Here is a 6,891-nt window from a genome sequence, read left to right on the forward strand (position 1 = left end):
GGAGCCGAATATTTAGTTAGTCATGTAAATATTTAGCTAACTAATAAAGTATTTAGTTAGCAAGCCAAATATTTAACTTGCAAGCTAAATATTTAGTTCAGAGCTAAATATTTAGTTTGCTAATTAAAAAATGATGCCTTCTCTTTAAAGGGATTCATGATTAAACAGACTTTATTTAAGAAACATTTATTTTATATGTAAAAACAAAACAGTAATATGAAGGAAATTTTGTTTTTTATACATTTTAATAAAATATTGTCGTAGCATGTTGCCATGTTGTTTACACAGATATGCGTTCTGCATAAATGAGGTATGCTTGGTCTAATTGCGCTTAGCTCCATCCAGCCAAAACAGCAATGATGTCATTAAGCCTTTTCCATTTGAGCCAAGCAGAAATCACAAAGAGTAATAAGCATGAGGCGGACCAAACGGAGGAAGATGAAGTTGTTGGCCAAAGAAGCCGGTGTTTGTCCTGCTGCTGCCACTTTCAACTTCATAAATGAAACAGTGAATGATACATCTGGTCAGACTGTGTGATCCGGTAAGCAACACCTGTTTAGGGTCCGGTCATGGGTTCTGGTTTCACATTCAGTATCAGCGGCAGTGGCAATAGCTTTTAGCATTTAAAAGAGCTTCCAGAAAAGCCTGTCTCTGATATTTCTCCCAAATATGAAAGTAGTTGTAGCTTAATGTAAATGTATCATGATGTAGAGAAATTTGTAGCCCTATAACCAAGCAGCCATTTTCACGCTTTGCTGTGAAGCACATTGTTGTAATTGTTTAAAGTAGTCTTGAGCAATAGTTCTTGTGGGTTTTTAAAGGTTTTTCAAAGCTCTTTTTTGGACTTTGGCATCTTCATTTTCTTTAATGTCCCTTACACTCCTTGCGCCTCACCAGAATTTTCTTTTGTGTTCTGCATGCTTAAATATTAGGACAATTGGAGGGCAAAGGAAATTCCACATCTAAAAGAAAGATTTAATTCAAGTCAATACTATTTGAAAGTCTTTGAGAAGTATCACAAACCCAGTAAAGTTCTCATTCAGGATATTAGAGATGCACCCACTGACTGCCATGTTTCCAACTAAAAGTCCTTACAAAATAGCGAGCATGTTGCACTATACTCTTTCGTTATCTTTCGTTATGTTTTGTATTATTTCACACTCAACATTGAGTGCTTGTAACAAAGAACCTAACGATTTAATCCAGAATTAGTTATGTGCTGAGTTGTTTTATGTGTTTTTACTGGTTTATCCTCTTATTTTTGGAGCCTTTTAGCCAGAATAATTCATTGGTCAAAATTAAGGACCCGATGAACCAAGCAATCCTCTGAAATTTGTCAAAGTAAACCGAAAAAGCTTTCAGAGCACAAGAAGAAAAAAGAAATCCTTTGACAGACTTTTTGAAAGCCTTTCAGAAATATTGATAACTGTCAATTGACAAAATTACAAATATCTGTTTCCTTGCAAGCAAAATATAGCAATGAGGAATGGCTAAAGAAATGTGCACCATACAGTGTTACATTTGTTGTGAGGCTTTGTATTTGAGATTTTACATGCCAAATAGATACTCTAAATTTGTGTTTGATCAAAAGTTCCACATTTCCATGGCTTTTCATGTCACATGGCAGAGCAACCTCTTCTAACACGAAATATTGCTTTTACACTCCCTCCTTAGTTCATATCGAGCAAACAAGATGTAACATGTTACACGCTTCAGAGAGGCTGCCACAGTAAAGGAATTTGTTGACAGGATGTAGCGGCTGTGTCTACCCGACTAACTTAGGCTGCTCCCAGCACAACAGATGACTCCAATATTTATTTATCAGCAAGAAAGCAATGAAAGCAACATCCCAATTATGACAAAGATCATTTGTGCAAGCACAAAAAGTGAGCTTTACTTAAAGCTTAAAAGTTTTCCTTTCTGTCAAGTTCCAGTCTTATTTGCAACAGGGAGAGAGATAGCATGCTTCTTCCTGTTACTGATTAGGAGGAGAAATTAGTTAGCAGCAACAATTTGTTAAACAATGATATGTTTTCACAGTTTTCAACCATTAGAAAAAAGAAATAGCCAACACAATAGGCAGATTATTCGGCGCACTTTCCAGGTTCTGCAGGGTTTCATAGATAATAAAGGGTGAGTGTTCTATCTCATTAGCAGGAGATGAGATAAATTACATGGTGCACTGCTGGCAGAGCAGAAAGTAGTTCTAGATTTTAGCTGGTTGTGAGCTCAAGCCTGTGAGCATGGGGAGATACTGAGGGTAAACGAAGAAATCTAAAATAACTAGACAAACGGATCATGATGGAACCTCTGACTGTTTGGCTCATACCTGGAACAGACATTTCAGCTGAACAACAAGAAATGAGGGAGCTTGAGATATTGAGTCAGGAAGCATATTTTGAGGAGGATTTTCATTAAAATGCATTATTTCTGGAGATTTTGAGTATCTTAGAGTAACGCTGTTTTATGTTCTAAATGCCTATATATTTAGAACATAGCAATTTTGTAAATATTCATTGACTGAATTAAAGTTCACAAGTCCCATCCAAAAAAATCTGACATCTCATAAATATCCTTTTCTAGAGCGGTTTTAGTATAGCTAATAGGACTTGATGTTTCAATCTTCATTACAAGATAGTACTCTTGGAAATGGCAGAGGTTCATGATTGATGTACGGGAGGACGGGTAAATCCATGTGAGAAGCCTCGCTTATCAATATTTTGTTAAGAGCCCACAGCATATTTGGTGTTTCAGATATACCTCAGAAAGTTTTATTCCATCCTGTTACATTTTACAATCTGGGTGATGTTCTTTCAGCTATTCACCAACAGTGAATAGCTGTTTCTTTTCATTGCATTGAACAATGAAAAGAAATTTTGGTTCACTTGAGGATGTAACGTCTCCCTATCATGTTTTGGAGATAGTGCATCCTAAAAGGTAGAATAAATCAGAATCAGAATATTTTATTTTTGTGTTGACGATGAAAAGGAATAAAATATAGAACTAAGAAAAATAATTAAACATATAGCAAAAACAAATGCATATATATCACATAGCACAAGTCTATATAAAGAAATAAGTTCACAATATGTACCAAGGAGATATACGCCAAATTGAATAATCTAATAAAAGCTGAAATTTCATGTTACTGTAAAAATGTCAATTATGCACAAATAATTTAATTTGTAAAAAATTACACAGATCCAACATAGGAGGTGTCAGACAGGAGGAGTTATAGAGTCCAACTGCCTCAGTTTGGAAGGACTTTCTGAGGGTATATGGTACATGTTTTGGTGGAATCAGTCTACCACTAAATGTGCTCTGGTGTTTGACCAGTCTGTCTGTGTGTCATGGAATGGGTGGGCAACATTGTCCAGAATGGCATACCGCATCCTCCTCTGTGCACTGCCATCAAAGCATCCAACTCCACTCCCACCACTGGCCTTACAGATCAGTTTGTTGAGTCTATAGGCATCCATTACCCTCAACCTGCTGCCCCAGCAGGCAACAGCAAAGAGGATCGTGCTATCCTCAACAGACTCATAAAAAATCATGAGCATAGCCTGGCAGATGTTAAAGGACCTCAGGCGCCTCAGAAAGTAGAGACGACGCGAGCTATTCCTGTAAAGGTAATCCTTGTTCTTTGAACAGTCACGTTTATTGTTGATGTGTAGTCATAGGTATTTGTAGTCCTCTGCAATGCCCACATTGTCCCTCTGGATAGAGACAGGGATCACTGCTGTCTTGTTCCTCCTCACATCCACAATCAGTTCCTTTATCTTAAATCTCCTTCTTGCCATTTCTAGAGAGGATATGTCAAACCTTTAGCAGTTTTGACATCCTTGCAATGTTAGTTGGGATTACTCTCCTTGCAAAGTGCTCGTACAATTTAAAGTTTTTCATATTTTGTCACATTACAAGCACAGACGTCATTATATTTGGTTAAAAATGGATGTGACAGAAGTAAAATGTAGCTTTCAAACTTTCCCATTATTTTGTGTTATTTTATTTATTTAACCATTATTTTACCAGATATTCCCCTGTAGTAAAATCTTTTTTTCAAGAGAAACCTGGCCAAGATGCACATTGGTGTACAGTATACAAAACAAAATAAATAAAAGTTACATACAATTCAGTCATATGAGTACAAAACAGAATAAAAACTTACAAGGACAAAGTATAAAATTAAGACCTAATAGAATAATTTAAGAGAGGTCTATTAATCATATCTAAGAATAACAGTTAAATAGTTTTTGAGCTTTAAAATAAATTCTGACGTATAAAAATTGCTTAATGTAAATTATGCAATGTACATTAAGCATTGTTATGCAATGTGCATTGTTGTCCTTGTTAGGATGGCTGTCCTGCTAATAGGTGAACTTCTGCTTCAGCCTTTTGAAGCCTTTAATACCTTTCTCCTAATGTTGCCCATCAGCTTGCTTAATCAATCTTTCCACCATAATGCCTGCTTCCCTGTCTGACAGATTGATGGCCAGATCTGTACAACATGTTGTCACCTCCACTTCCTATGGTGGTGATGGTGTGTTCATGGTGATGTGTCACAGGTGACGTTTTGCATGTAGGGATTAAAGTTGAATGATGGTCTCATGCGATCAGAGTACCTTTTGCCAGGTTTGCTCTGTCCTCTGTATTGCCAAACAAGACTTCTTATGGCTTGTTTGAAGATTCTGATAACAGCCGGATGAGGTTTTTTAATGAGGAAAAACATCAGAAATGGATTACTTAATTCAGTGTAATTCAAAGAATAATTTAAAGAGACTTTCCAAGATACTGCTTCCACTTTCTTTTTCAGTATGGAAATTGTTACTCTAGTGTTACAATTGCAATTTAACTTTACGTGGGATGCGAGGCAAAATTCCAGATTTATATCTAATAATGGATTTACAGAAACATTTGCCAAACAAACTGAGCAATGCAACAGAGCAGCTGGATGCATATGCAAAGAATATATTTAATTTGTACCAGCTTTTCTCGTGACATAACAACAAAGGTTTGAGCATTTAAATAAAAAAAATCATGGAAAAAGTGTCACGTTTTAACTACTTAAAGCTGTCTTGCATTTAGTTGTAGTGTCATGATTTTGAGGAAACCATGTGTCAATGGTCTGTTTGATTATTTATATCTAGCTCTCCAATTTAAAAATTTCATCAAATTCAGTCATGTGAGATCAGAAGAGTGAAAACTTCAGGTGAACTGAAGAGGAATATTGAGAGCTGAATGAGACGGAGGGAATAGAAGGAGGTTTTGAGAGGGAGAGAAACAGAGAGAGAGAGAGACTATAAAAAAGGAGCTGAAGACCTTCCAGCTGATTCAGCACCATGGACAGTGCCGCCGAAGGATTCAGCTGCACAAGGCCGGAACAAGCTTTATCCTCAGAGAGAAAAGCCAAAAGCTCCTCTCAACATGCTCTGATCTCTCACTGTAACACACACAGAGAGAGGGAGTGAGAGAGTAAATGGGAGGGAAAGAGAAGGGGAGTGGTGGAGACGTCCTTGCATCTTTTAGACCTATATCTCCCCTGCCTGCCACCCTCCTGAACCCTCTGTGGGGTTTTCTTTCTTATCATTTCTCTGCATGGATGCACTCTTTGTGGCTCAAAAAATAGTTCACAATAAGTCAAGTTTGCGTGTGCCACTCTTTTTGTGTGTGCATATGTCCTTCCGTCTTATTTCAAAAGGTTTTATTTGTTTCTATGTTTGTTTTTTTCTTTGTTGGTATAGATTTTAGGGTATGATATTTTTTCCCCCCAGAAGTCTCCAAATTTAGAGAGAAAACATGAGTGGAGAGTTCAAAAGGACAATGTGCACTGAAGCGGCTGAGTTATTTACAAACAGCATAGGAGTGTTTGATCCTCAGAGAGAGTCTTACAGACAAGAATGTGTACCAAGGAGAAGAGAAAGAGGACATTAAAAAGTAAAAAAAATTAAATAAGGAATTTTAAAGTGAGGGTAAGCGAGAACAGAGGCTACAATTCCCCTTTGAACCTTTTTGTTGTTAGACCATCAGTTTTCCCCTGGTCCATTTTGTTGTTCTATTCATGTTTTATAGACAGCTACAATCTGCTTTTAGTCTTCCACGTTTATTTTTCACAATCACACATTAAACCTTTCAAATTATAAGACATGATGTGTCTAAAAGTCCGCATACTGCATTATATATTTTGTCACGCTATAACATGACAAGAAATTTCCAAGGATATTATGCAATAAGACCTGAAAATGTAAAACATTTGTTCAAGGTGGAAGGAAAGTGAAGTGACTTGTGTGAGGTTTTTGTTTGCTTGTTTTTTTGTTACAAATAAAAGTCTTAAAATTGTGGCATGGAATTGCATTCATTCTCCTTTTAACAGATACTGCCAAAAATCTAGTTCAACCAGTTATTTTCAAAAGTCATATAATCTCTATGTAAAGGTAGTTGTTTTGTGAAGGCCTCAGTTTGAAACATACCCCATAAACCTGCAGCTGTAACTGCAGCAAAAAAGGTTCTTGTACAAACTATTAACTCAAGTGAGGTGAGTATAAACGCAGCCTACGTGTCTTACATTCATATTTGTGAATGTAAGGCAGAAAACCACCTAACCTTTTACTTCCATTTCACAAATATTCACTTTATTTGTTTTGGCCTGTCACATGAAATCCCAGTAAATGCATTAAAGCTTTTGGTTGTAACATGACAAAATTGTGCATAATCAAACTTGATAATTAAGATCTTGATTTTCATACTAAAACTTAACTAAATTCCATTTGTGCCCTTCCAAGCATGTTTAACTGACACCAGTATCTTGTGTATTTCTATTCAACTGACAAAGCAATTACTCAACGGATTTAGATCAGTGCCAAAGTCTGACAGATCCTCAGCTTTGCAATCAAA

Source organism: Xiphophorus couchianus, chromosome 18 (genome assembly GCF_001444195.1).
Source record: "Xiphophorus couchianus chromosome 18, X_couchianus-1.0, whole genome shotgun sequence".
Taxonomy (NCBI): domain Eukaryota; kingdom Metazoa; phylum Chordata; class Actinopteri; order Cyprinodontiformes; family Poeciliidae; genus Xiphophorus; species Xiphophorus couchianus.